Here is a 13,656-nt window from a genome sequence, read left to right on the forward strand (position 1 = left end):
TGGTGAGGTCGTAGGTCATACCTGTGTGGTCCGTATGATGGTGAGGTCGTAGGTCATACCTGTGTGGTCCGTATGATGGTGAGGTCGTAGGTCATACCTGTGTGGTCTGTATGATGGTGAGGTCGTAGGTCATACCTGTGTGGTCTGTATGATGGTGAGGTCGTAGGTCATACCTGTGTGGTCCGTATGATGGTGAGGTCGTAGGTCATACCTGTGTGGTCCGTATGATGGTGAGGTCGTAGGTCATACCTGTGTGGTCCGTATGATGGTGAGGTCGTAGGTCATACCTGTGTGGTCCGTATGATGGTGAAGTCGTAGGTCATACCTGTGTGGTCTGTATGATGGTGAGGTCGTTCATACAGGAGATCCCTGGTCCCATGGCAGCTCTGAGGCCAGCCGTCCCAAACTCCATCCTGGAGCCAAAACACCTCCGCAGCTCCCCGACCGCCCCCTCCTTCACCAGGCCCTGCACCAACGCCACTGTCTGGGGGTTCTACAGGAGGGAGAGGAAGGCTACAGGATCATCTCTGCAGATCCTCTAGAGCCCCCTCTTTGAAAGTTGAGGGAGAGGAAGTTAAGGGTTGCCCTATTGCCCGGGGTCACACCAGTTGATTTTGGCTTATTGGTGTTTTTTTCTATTTTTTTTACTGATAACAAGAGGGGTGAGGGAGGAGAAGAGAGGAGAGGGGTGAGGGAGGGGAAGAGGGAGAGGGGGTGAGGGAGGGGAAGAGGGGAGAGGGAGGGGAAGAGGGTGAGGGAGGGGATGAGGGGGTGAGGGAGGGGAAGAGGGGTGAGGGAGGGGAAGAGGGGTGAGGGAGAGGGATGAGAAGAGGGGTGAGGGAGGGGAGAGGGATGAGGGAGGGGAAGAGGGTGAGGGAGGGGATGAGGGGTGAGGGAGGGGAAGAGGGGTGAGGGAGGGGAAGAGGGGTGAGGGAGGGAGGAGAAAGAGGGGTGAGGGAGGGAGAGGGATGAGAAGAGGGGTGAGGGAGGGGAGAGGGATGAGGGAGGGGAAATGTGCGGGAGGGGAAGAGGGATGAGGGAGGGGAAGAGGGATGGGAAGAGGGATGAGGGGGGGGAGGGAGGGAGGAGAAGAGGGGTGAGGGAGGGGAAGAGGGGTGAGGGAGGGGAAGAGGGGTGAGGGGGGGGAGGAGAAGAGGGGTGAGGGAGGGGAGAGGGATGAGGCAGGGGAAGAGGGGAAGTGAAACCATGTGAGGCAAAAGCATGATAGTACTGTAACCCACCCCTGTCCACCCCATCTCATCCCCAGCCACATGCCTGAGACTTATTAGAACGTTATGTTAAGAGGATCATTTAAATCACGTGTACTTCTCCCATCTCTGCCTGATTGGTGGCGTCCCGTTTCCCTTTAAAACACATGAAGGCCCCTCGGCGGATGGACGTTGAGTACAATGCCCAGCGAGCTACGGTAGCTCCTCGTAATTGGGGGCCAGTTGCTCCAGCTATACTACTGGATGTAGCCCAATAAAACGGGCGTCGGCAAGTACATGGCTAATGAGTCATTAAGAGTCCATCTCTGCAAAACATGTCGCTCAATACAATGTCGCTGACAATAGTTGATACATCCTGTTCTTGAAAAGTTGTAAACACCCGTCTTTAAATCATGGTCACCTAGCTAGTCCTCCCTAGAAATGTCCTACTTTGTATTCAAACTACTGACGTTAGCCGGGTATTGTTTCATAAATAAATAACTTGACTGTATCTTAAGTGGGAATGGGGGAGGGATGATGTACATAGCTAGAAAAACCATGGTTAACTGTTTAGTTTGCTGGCTGACAACAGAAATCCCAAAACATTGTTCAAATACATTTGAGTCGTTTAGCAGACGGTGTTATTCAGAGACCTACAGTAGTGAGTGCATCATGCTTTAGTAGACATGATAACGTTTGGTCTACTGTATCCACTCCGAATTATTATGCTTTAGCTGTGTACTGTAACAATTAAAGTTAGTTAGGGGACTTGTGACTTGGGCCAAAAAAAAACAGGAAGTTAAGAAACGTTTGAGTTGTTGTTAAGTAAACGAGCTATAATGTTTTATACCCCCCTTCTTAACAACTTACCTTGTCAAACTGCAGCCACTGATTAATGGCTTGGTCCAATTTACTGTCACCAGTCGAGGATAATACATTGTCCATATTGTTCCTTTTCAGCACCAAAACTTATATTTTTATGACTGTCGAGTTGTACTTACACATTAATAAATAAAAAATATCTCGATTAAAAAAAAAAGAAATGTGAGTTCCCAGGTTCACTTCCGTGTTCAGTGTAAACGGACAAAAACGAGAGGCGGAGACAGTTGATGAAAACGAACTCTAATTGGTCAATGGACTGGACGGGGCTTGCACTTGCGTCACACGTTTTTTCCCTGTCGTATGGAGAGACATAGTAACGTCAACCTCTCCGCTTTAAAGTGTTTTTTTTAAATAGACTTTGTTTTTTTAATCGAGTCTCTGAAATAGCTAAATAATAAGAAACGCTTGTCTAAGGTCCAATATTATAACGAATTATTTTCTGAAATAAGTGTCATTGTCTCATTCTCTATATTCTGTCATAATTAAGTCGTTTTTTTTTGTTTTGTCTTTTAGGTTCTTGTTAATCTTAACCACACTACTAACCTTATGCCTAACCTTAAATTAAGACCAAAAAGCAACGTTTTCATGAATTTGTACGATAAATCCAATTCTTACTTTGTGGCTGTGGTAACTAGTGGAAACCCGTTTTTTGGTCACGCTCCCCAAGAAACGCTGGCGAACACGACAGAGGTCAAAGTTCAGTTGTCTTGGGGGCGTGGTTTGATGTGGGTGTGTCTTGGCTGTGTTCTTGCCACAACCATCTGTCAGAACCTTGTACTGTGGTATGTTGTACCTTCTATGAGGTTCAGTATAGTGGGTGCTGTGGTATGTTGTACCTTCTAGGAGGGTCAGTATAGTGGCTGGTCAGTATAGTGGGTGCTGTGATATGCTGTACCTTCTAGGAGGGTCAGTATAGTGGCTGGTCAGTATAGTGAGTGCTGTGGTATGTTGTACCTTCTAGGAGGGTCAGTATAGTGGGTGCTGTGGTATGTTGTACCTTCTAGGAGGGTCAGTATAGTGGGTACTGTGGTATGTTGTACCTTCTAGGAGGGTCAGTATAGTGGGTGCTGTGGTATGTTGTACCTTCTAGGAGGGTCAGTATAGTGGGTGCTGTGGTATGTTGTAGCTTCTAGGAGGGTCAGTATAGTGGGGGCTGTGGTATGTTGTACCTTCTAGGAGGGTCAGTATAGTGGGTGCTGTGGTATGTTGTACCTTCTAGGAGGGTCTGGATGGTCAGTTATGTTGGGTGCTGGGAATGTGATGAAAGAAATAAAAGCTGAAATAAATCATTCTCTCTACTATTATTCTGACATTCCACATTCTTCAAATAAAGTGGTGATCCAAACTGACCTAAAACAGGGAATTTTTACTTGGATTAAATGTCAGGAATTATGGAAAAAAACTGAGTTTTTGGCGAAGGTGTATGTAAACTTCTGACTTCAACTGTAACTACTGTAGAAGGGGAACTGGCTTCAACTGTAACTACCGTAGAAGGGGAACTGGCTTCAACTGTAACTACCGTAGAAGGGGAAATGGCTTCAACTGTAACTACCGTAGAAGGGGAACTGGCTTCAACTGTAACTACTGTAGAAGGGGAACTGGCTTCAACTGTAACTACTGTAGAAGGGGAACTGGCTTCAACTGTAAATACAGTAGAAGGGGAACTGGCTTCAACTGTAACTACTGTAGAAGGGGAACTGGCTTCAACTGTAACTACTGTAGAAGGGGAACTGGCTTCAACTGTAACTACTGTAGAAGGGGAAATGGCTTCAACTGTAACTACTGTAGAAGGGGAACTGGCTTCAACTGTAACTACTGTAGAAGGGGAACTGGCTTCAACTGTAACTACTGTAGAAGGGGAACTGGCTTCAACTGTAACTACTGTAGAAGGGGAACCGGCTTCAACTGTAACTACTGTAGAAGGGGAACCGCTTCAACTGAAACTACTGTAGAAGGGGAACTGGCTTCAACTGTAACTACTGTAGAAGGGGAACTGGCTTCAACTGTAACTACTGTAGAAGGGAACCGGCTTCAACTGTAACTACTGTAGAAGGGGAACCGGCTTCAACTGTAACTACTGTAGAAGGGGAACCGGCTTCAACTGTAACTACTGTAGAAGGGGAACTGGCTTCAACTGTAACTACTGTAGAAGGGGAACTGGCTTCAACTGTAACTACTGTAGAAGGGGAAATGGCTTCAACTGTAACTACTGTAGAAGGGGAACCGGCTTCAACTGTAAATACTGTAGAAGGGAAACTGGCTTCAACTGTAACTACTGTAGAAGGGGAACTGGCTTCAACTGTAACTACTGTAGAAGGGGAACTGGCTTCAACTGTAACTACTGTAGAAGGGGAACTGGCTTCAACTGTAACTACTGTAGAAGGGGAACTGGCTTCAACTGTAACTACTGTAGAAGGGGAACTGGCTTCAACTGTAACTACTGTAGAAGGGGAACTGGCTTCAACTGTAACTACTGTAGAAGGGGAAATGGCTTCAACTTTAACTACTGTAGAAGGGGAACTGGCTTCAACTGTAAATACTGTAGAAGGGGAACTGGCTTCAACTGTAACTACTGTAGAAGGGGAACTGGCTTCAACTGTAACTACTGTAGAAGGGGAACTGGCTTCAACTGTAACTACTGTAGAAGGGGAACTGGCTTCAACAGTAACTACTGTAGAAGGGGAACTGGTTTCTCAAAACATCATCATCACGAACCTCTTTCTGGTGACGTCAACGTATATTTATCTCTTCAGACTTTTAATCAATGAATGAATGGATCAATATATTGACAGAAACCTCTCCTTTAATAGATTGACAGGATGTAGAACGGTGATAACAGGTCTCAGAAACCTCTCCTTTAATAGATTGACAGGATGTAGAACGGTGATAACAGGTCTCTGAAACCTCTCCTTTAATAGATTGACAGAAACCTCTCCTTTAATAGATTGACAGAAACCTCGCCGTTAATAGATTAACAGGATGTAGAACGGTTTAACAGGTCTCTGAAACCTCTCCTTTAATAGATTGACAGAAACCTCTCCTTTAATATATTGACAGAAACCTCTCCTTTAATATATTGACAGAAACCTCTCCTTTAATATATTGACAGAAACCTCTCCTTTAATAGATTGACAGAAACCTCTCCTTTAATAGATTAACAGGATGTAGAACGGTGATAACAGGTCTCAGAAACCTCTCCTTTAATAGATTGACAGAAACCTCTCCTTTAATAGATTAACAGGATGTAGAATGGTGATAACAGGTCTCAGAAACCTCTCCTTTAATAGATTGACAGAAACCTCTCCTTTAATAGATTAACAGGATGTAGAACGGTGATAACAGGTCTCTGAAACCTCTCCTTTAATAGATTGACAGAAACCTCTCCTTTAATAGATTAACAGGATGTAGAACGGTGATAACAGGTCTCTGAAATCTCTCCTTTAATAGATTGACAGAAACCTCTCCTTTAATAGATTGACAGAAACCTCTCCTTTAATAGATTGACAGAAACCTCTCCTTTAATAGATTGACAGAAACCTCTCCTTTAATAGATTGACAGGATGTAGAACGGTGATAACAGGTCTCTGAAACCTCTCCTTTAATAGATTAACAGGATGTAGAACGGTGATAACAGGTCTCAAACCTCTCCTTTAATAGATTAACAGGATGTAGAACGGTGATAACAGGTCTCTGAAACCTCTCCTTTAATAGATTAACAGGATGTAGAACGGTGATAACAGGTCTCTGAAACCTCTCCTTTAATAGATTGACAGGATGTAGAACGGTGATAACAGGTCTCTGAAACCTCTCCTTTAATAGATTGACAGGATGTAGAACGGTGATAACAGGTCTCTGAAACCTCTCCTTTAATAGATTAACAGGATGTAGAACGGTGATAACAGGTCTCTGAAACCTCTCCTTTAATAGATTGACAGGATGTAGTATCTAGAACGGTGATAACAGGTCTCTGAAACCTCTCCTTTAATAGATTGACAGAAACCTCTCCTTTAATAGATTAACAGGATGTAGAACGGTGATAACAGGTCTCTGAAACCTCTCCTTTAATAGATTGACAGAAACCTCTCCTTTAATAGATTAACAGAAACCTCTCCTTTAATAGATTGACAGAAACCTCTCCTTTAATAGATTGACAGAAACCTCTCCTTTAATAGATTGACAGGATGTAGTATCTAGAACGGTGATAACAGGTCTCTGAAACCTCTCCTTTAATAGATTGACAGGATGTAGAACGGTGATAACAGGTCTCTGAAACCTCTCCTTTAATAGATTAACAGGATGTAGAACGGTGATAACAGGTCTCTGAAACCTCTCCTTTAATAGATTGACAGGATGTAGTATCTAGAACGGTGATAACAGGTCTCTGAAACCTCTCCTTTAATAGATTGACAGAAACCTCTCCTTTAATAGATTGACAGGATGTAGAACGGTTTAACAGGTCTCTGAAACCTCTCCTTTAATAGATTGACAGGATGTAGAACGGTGATAACAGGTCTCTGAAACCTCTCCTTTAATAGATTGACAGGATGTAGTATCTAGAACGGTGATAACAGGTCTCTGAAACCTCTCCTTTAATAGATTGACAGAAACCTCTCCTTTAATAGATTAACAGGATGTAGAACGGTGATAACAGGTCTCTGAAACCTCTCCTTTAATAGATTGACAGGATGTAGAACGGTGATAACAGGTCTCTGAAACCTCTCCTTTAATAGATTGACAGAAACCTCTCCTTTAATAGATTAACAGAAACCTCTCCTTTAATAGATTGACAGAAACCTCTCCTTTAATAGATTGACAGAAACCTCTCCTTTAATAGATTGACAGGATGTAGAACGGTGATAACAGGTCTCTGAAACCTCTCCTTTAATAGATTGACAGGATGTAGAACGGTGATAACAGGTCTCTGAAACCTCTCCTTTAATAGATTAACAGGATGTAGAACGGTGATAACAGGTCTCTGAAACCTCTCCTTTAATAGATTGACAGGATGTAGAACGGTGATAACAGGTCTCTGAAACCTCTCCTTTAATAGATTGACAGGATGTAGAACGGTGATAACAGGTCTCTGAAACCTCTCCTTTAATAGATTGACAGAAACCTCTCCTTTAATAGATTGACAGGATGTAGAACGGTGATAACAGGTCTCTGAAACCTCTCCTTTAATAGATTAACAGGATGTAGAACGGTGATAACAGGTCTCAAACCTCTCCTTTAATAGATTAACAGGATGTAGAACGGTGATAACAGGTCTCTGAAACCTCTCCTTTAATAGATTAACAGGATGTAGAACGGTGATAACAGGTCTCAGAAACCTCTCCTTTAATAGATTGACAGGATGTAGAACGGTGATAACAGGTCTCTGAAACCTCTCCTTTAATAGATTGACAGGATGTAGAACGGTGATAACAGGTCTCTGAAACCTCTCCTTTAATAGATTAACAGGATGTAGAACGGTGATAACAGGTCTCTGAAACCTCTCCTTTAATAGATTGACAGGATGTAGAACGGTGATAACAGGTCTCTGAAACCTCTCCTTTAATAGATTGACAGGATGTAGAACGGTGATAACAGGTCTCTGAAACCTCTCCTTTAATAGATTAACAGGATGTAGAACGGTGATAACAGGTCTCTGAAACCTCTCCTTTAATAGATTGACAGAAACCTCTCCTTTAATAGATTGACAGAAACCTCTCCTTTAATAGATTAACAGGATGTAGAACGGTGATAACAGGTCTCTGAAACCTCTCCTTTAATAGATTAACAGGATGTAGAACGGTGATAACAGGTCTCTGAAACCTCTCCTTTAATAGATTGACAGGATGTAGAACGGTGATAACAGGTCTCTGAAACCTCTCCTTTAATAGATTGACAGGATGTAGAACGGTGATAACAGGTCTCTGAAACCTCTCCTTTAATAGATTAACAGGATGTAGAACGGTGATAACAGGTCTCAGAAACCTCTCCTTTAATAGATTGACAGGATGTAGAACGGTGATAACAGGTCTCTGAAACCTCTCCTTTAATAGATTGACAGGATGTAGAACGGTGATAACAGGTCTCTGAAACCTCTCCTTTAATAAAACAGAATGAATCCTTCAAAGAGTTGCCCTCCCCCAACACACACACACACACACACACACACACACACACACACACACACATTTGTACTGTACATGAAAGCTGTGCCAAAATTTATGACATATGCACTCTACCCCCCCTCATGTTATCTCCTAGGTATCCTCTGCTGAGGAACAACCCCCCATGTTATCTCCTCGGTATCCTCTGCTGAGGAACAACCCCCCCATGTTATCTCCTCGGTATCCTCTGCTGAGGAACAACCCCCCCATGTTATCTCCTAGGTATCCTCTGCTGAGGAACAACCCCCCCATGTTATCTCCTCGGTATCCTCTGCTGAGGAACAACCCCCCCCATGTTATCTCCTAGGTATCCTCTGCTGAGGAACAACCCCCCCATGTTATCTCCTAGGTATCCTCTGATGAGGAACAACCCCCCCCCCCATGTTATCTCCTAGGTATCCTCTGCTGAGGAACAACCCCCATGTTATCTCCTCGGTATCCTCTGATGAGGAACAACCCCCATGTTATCTCCTAGGTATCCTCTGATGAGGAACAACCCCCCCATGTTATCTCCTAGGTATCCTCTGATGAGGAACAACCCCCCCCCCCATGTTATCTCCTAGGTATCCTCTGCTGAGGAACAACCACCCCATGTTATCTCCTCGGTATCCTCTGATGAGGAACAACCCCCATGTTATCTCCTAGGTATCCTCTGATGAGGAACTACCCCCCCATGTTATCTCCTAGGTATCCTCTGATGAGGAACAACCCCCCCCCCCATGTCATCTCCTAGGTATCCTCTGATGAGGAACAACCCCCCCCCCATGTTATCTCCTAGGTATCCTCTGATGAGGAACAACCCCCCCCATGTTATCTCCTAGGTATCCTCTGATGAGGAACAACCCCCCCCCCCCATGTTATCTCCTAGGTATCCTCTGATGAGGAACAACCCCCCCCCATGTTATCTCCTAGGTATCCTCTGATGAGGAACTACCCCCCCCATATTATCTCCTAGGTATCCTCTGCTGAGGAACAACCCCCATGTTATCTCCTAGGTATCCTCTGCTGAGGAACAACCCCCCCCCCCCCCCCGCATGTTATCTCCTAGGTATCCTCTGATGAGGAACAACCCCCCCCCATGTTATCTCCTAGGTATCCTCTGCTGAGGAACAACCCCCCCCCATGTTATCTCCTAGGTATCCTCTGATGAGGAACAACCCCCCCCCATGTTATCTCCTAGGTATCCTCTAATGAGGAACTACCCCCCCATGTTATCTCCTAGGTATCCTCTGTTTGATGAGGAAAAGGTTTTCGTCCGTGGGAACAACTTCTCCTCCTTAGCAGCCTTCCTGTCTCTCCCGTTCTCTCTCTTCTTCTTCTTCTTCTTCTTCGCCGCCCCAAACAGACGGTCGGGGGTGTGGGAGGCGGGGCCCTTGGGATGGAAGGTAGGAGGGGTTCCGGCCGAGGGGGGTGGGCCCTTGGGCCCCTTCTTCTTCCTCTTGGTGGAGGGGCCTTGTCCTCGGGGGAAGTCAAGAGACTCGTCTGCGGCGGCGGCCATTTTGTTTTTGGCCATTTTCCGTTGTTTCTTCTTCTGCCTTTCCTGACTCCCCGGCTGGTTCCTGTCAGCCATGTTGGATTTGGGCGTGGCTGAAGCTGTGGGTTAGGGAGAGGTGGGGAGGAGGGAAGGAGAGGTGGGGAGGAGGGAAGGAGAAGTGGGAAGGAGAGGTGGGGAGGAGGGAAGGAGAGGTGGGAAGGAGAGGTGGGGAGGAGAGGAAGGAGAGGTGGGAAGGAGAGGTGGGGAGGAGGGAAGGAAAGGTGGGGAGGAGAGGTGGGGGGGAGGGGGAAGGAGAGGTCTGATTACAGCAGCCGATAGCAAATCAAACAGACCCTAGAGCAGACTAACAGATCCTAGAGCAGACTAACAGACCCTAGAGCAGACCAATAGATCCCAGAGCAGACTAACAGACCCTAGAGCAGACTAACAGACACTAGAGCAGACTAACAGACCCTAGAGCAGACTAACAGACCCTAGAGCAGACTAATAGATCCCAGAGCAGACTAACAGACCCTAGAGCAGACTAACAGACCCTAGAGCAGACTAACAGACCCTAGAGCAGACTAACAGACCCTAGAGCAGACTAATAGATCCCAGAGCAGACTAACAGACCCTAGAGCAGACCCTAGAGCAGACTAACAGACCCTAGAGCAGACTAACAGACCCTAGAGCAGACAAACAGACCCTAGAGCAGACAAACAGACCCTAGAGCAGACCCTAGAGCAGACTAACAGACCCTAGAGCAGACCCTAGAGCAGACTAACAGACCCTAGAGCAGACTAACAGACCCTAGAGCAGACAAACAGACCCTAGAGCAGACTAACAGACCCTAGAGCAGACAAACAGACCCTAGAGCAGACCCTAGAGCAGACTAACAGACACTAGAGCAGACTAACAGACCCTAGAGCAGACTAACAGACCCTAGAGCAGACTAACAGACACTAGAGCAGACTAACAGACCCTAGAGCAGACTAACAGACCCTAGAGCAGACTAACAGACCCTAGAGCAGACAAACAGACCCTAGAGCAGACCCTAGAGCAGACTAACAGACACTAGAGCAGACTAACAGACCCTAGAGCAGACTAACAGACCCTAGAGCAGACTAACAGACACTAGAGCAGACTAACAGACCCTAGAGCAGACTAACAGACCCTAGAGCAGACTAACAGACCCTAGAGCAGACTAACAGACCCTAGAGCAGACTAACAGACACTAGAGCAGACTAACAGACACTAGAGCAGACTATCAGACCCTAGAGCAGACCCTAGAGCAGACTAACAGACCCTAGAGCAGACCCTAGAGCAGACTAATAGATCCCAGAGCAGTCTAACAGACCCTAGAGCAGACTAACAGATCCCAGAGCAGACTAACAGACCCTAGAGCAGACTAACAGACCCTAGAGCAGACTAACAGACCCTAGAGCAGACTAACAGATCCTAGAGCAGACTAACAGACCCTAGAGCAGACCCTAGAGCAGACCCTAGAGCAGACCCTAGAGCAGACTAATAGATCCCAGAGCAGACTAACAGACCCTAGAGCAGACTAACAGATCCCAGAGCAGACTAACAGACCCTAGAGCAGACTAACAGACCCTAGAGCAGACTAACAGACACTAGAGCAGACTAACAGACCCTAGAGCAGACTAACAGACCCTAGAGCAGACTAACAGACCCTAGAGCAGACTAACAGACCCTAGAGCAGACTAACAGACCCTAGAGCAGACTAACAGACCCTAGAGCAGACCCTAGAGCAGACTAACAGACCCTAGAGCAGACTAACAGACCCTAGAGCAGACTAACAGACCCTAGAGCAGACTACCTAGAGCAGACTAACAGACCCTAGAGCAGACTAACAGACCCTAGAGCAGACTAACAGACCCTAGAGCAGACTAACAGACACTAGAGCAGACTAACAGACACTAGAGCAGACTATCAGACCCTAGAGCAGACCCTAGAGCAGACTAACAGACCCTAGAGCAGACCCTAGAGCAGACTTATAGATCCCAGAGCAGACTAACAGACCCTAGAGCAGACTAACAGATCCCAGAGCAGACTAACAGACCCTAGAGCAGACTAACAGACCCTAGAGCAGACTAACAGACCCTAGAGCAGACTAACAGATCCTAGAGCAGACTAACAGACCCTAGAGCAGACTAACAGACCCTAGAGCAGACCCTAGAGCAGACTAACAGACCCTAGAGCAGACCCTAGAGCAGACTAACAGACCCTAGAGCAGACCCTAGAGCAGACTAACAGACCCTAGAGCAGACTAACAGACCCTAGAGCAGACTAACAGACCCTAGAGCAGACTAACAGATCCTAGAGCAGACTAATAGATCCTAGAGCAGACTAATAGATCCTAGAGCAGACTAACAGACCCTAGAGCAGACTAATAGACCCTAGAGCAGACTAACAGACCCTAGAGCAGACTAACAGACCCTAGAGCAGACTAACAGACACTAGAGCAGACTATCAGACCCTAGAGCAGACCCTAGAGCAGACTAACAGACCCTAGAGCAGACCCTAGAGCAGACTAATAGATCCCAGAGCAGACTAACAGACCCTAGAGCAGACTAACAGATCCCAGAGCAGACTAACAGACCCTAGAGCAGACTAACAGACCCTAGAGCAGACTAACAGACCCTAGAGCAGACAAACAGACCCTAGAGCAGACCCTAGAGCAGACTAACAGACACTAGAGCAGACTAACAGACCCTAGAGCAGACTAACAGACACTAGAGCAGACTAACAGACCCTAGAGCAGACTAACAGACCCTAGAGCAGACTAACAGACCCTAGAGCAGACTAACAGACACTAGAGCAGACTAACAGACACTAGAGCAGACTAACAGACCCTAGAGCAGACCCTAGAGCAGACTAACAGACCCTAGAGCAGACCCTAGAGCAGACTAATAGATCCCAGAGCAGACTAACAGACCCTAGAGCAGACTAACAGATCCCAGAGCAGACTAACAGACCCTAGAGCAGACTAACAGACCCTAGAGCAGACTAACAGACCCTAGAGCAGACTAACAGATCCTAGAGCAGACTAACAGACCCTAGAGCAGACTAACAGACCCTAGAGCAGACCCTAGAGCAGACTAACAGACCCTAGAGCAGACCCTAGAGCAGACTAATAGATCCCAGAGCAGACTAACAGACCCTAGAGCAGACTAACAGACCCTAGAGCAGACTAACAGATCCTAGAGCAGACTAATAGATCCTAGAGCAGACTAATAGACCCTAGAGCAGACTAATAGACCCTAGAGCAGACTAACAGACCCTAGAGCAGACTAACAGACCCTAGAGCAGACTAATAGACCCTAGAGCAGACTAACAGACCATAGAGCAGACTAACAGACCCTAGAGCAGACTAACAGACCCTAGAGCAGACTAACAGACCCTAGAGCAAACTAACAGATCCTAGAGCAGACTAACAGACCCTAGAGCAGACTAACAGACCCTAGAGCAGACTAACAGACCCTAGAGCAGACTAACAGACCCTAGAACAGACAAACAGACCCTAGAGCAGACAAACAGACACTAGAGCAGACTAACAGACTGTTGAGCAGACTAACAGACCCTAGAGCAGACTAATAGATCCTAGAGCAGACTAACAGACCCTAGAGCAGACCCTAGAGCAGACAAACAGACCCTAGAGCAGACTAACAGACCCTAGAGCAGACTAACAGACCCTAGAGCAGACCCTAGAGCAGACAAACAGACCCTAGAGCAGATAAACAGACCCTAGAGCAGACCCTAGAGCAGACAAACAGACCCTAGAGCAAACTAACAGACCCTAGAGCAAACTAACAGACCCTAGAGCAGACAAACAGACCCTAGAGCAGACCCTAGAGCAGACAAACAGACCCTAGAGCAGACCCTAGAGCAGACTAACAGACCCTAGAGCAGACTA

At 46.3% G+C, this 13,656-nt stretch overlaps 2 pseudogenes; both read right to left on the reverse strand.

The window, feature by feature from the left end:
• LOC135535841 (phosphopentomutase-like) overlaps window positions 1-2,296 on the reverse strand; it is a 35,568-nt pseudogene extending 33,272 nt beyond the window's left edge.
• A 7,067-nt stretch (window positions 2,297-9,363) lies between these two features.
• Window positions 9,364-13,656, reverse strand: part of LOC135535838 (zinc finger CCHC domain-containing protein 7-like) — a 62,140-nt pseudogene continuing 57,847 nt past the window's right edge.

Source organism: Oncorhynchus masou, unplaced genomic scaffold, assembly GCF_036934945.1.
Source record: "Oncorhynchus masou masou isolate Uvic2021 unplaced genomic scaffold, UVic_Omas_1.1 unplaced_scaffold_520, whole genome shotgun sequence".
Taxonomy (NCBI): domain Eukaryota; kingdom Metazoa; phylum Chordata; class Actinopteri; order Salmoniformes; family Salmonidae; genus Oncorhynchus; species Oncorhynchus masou.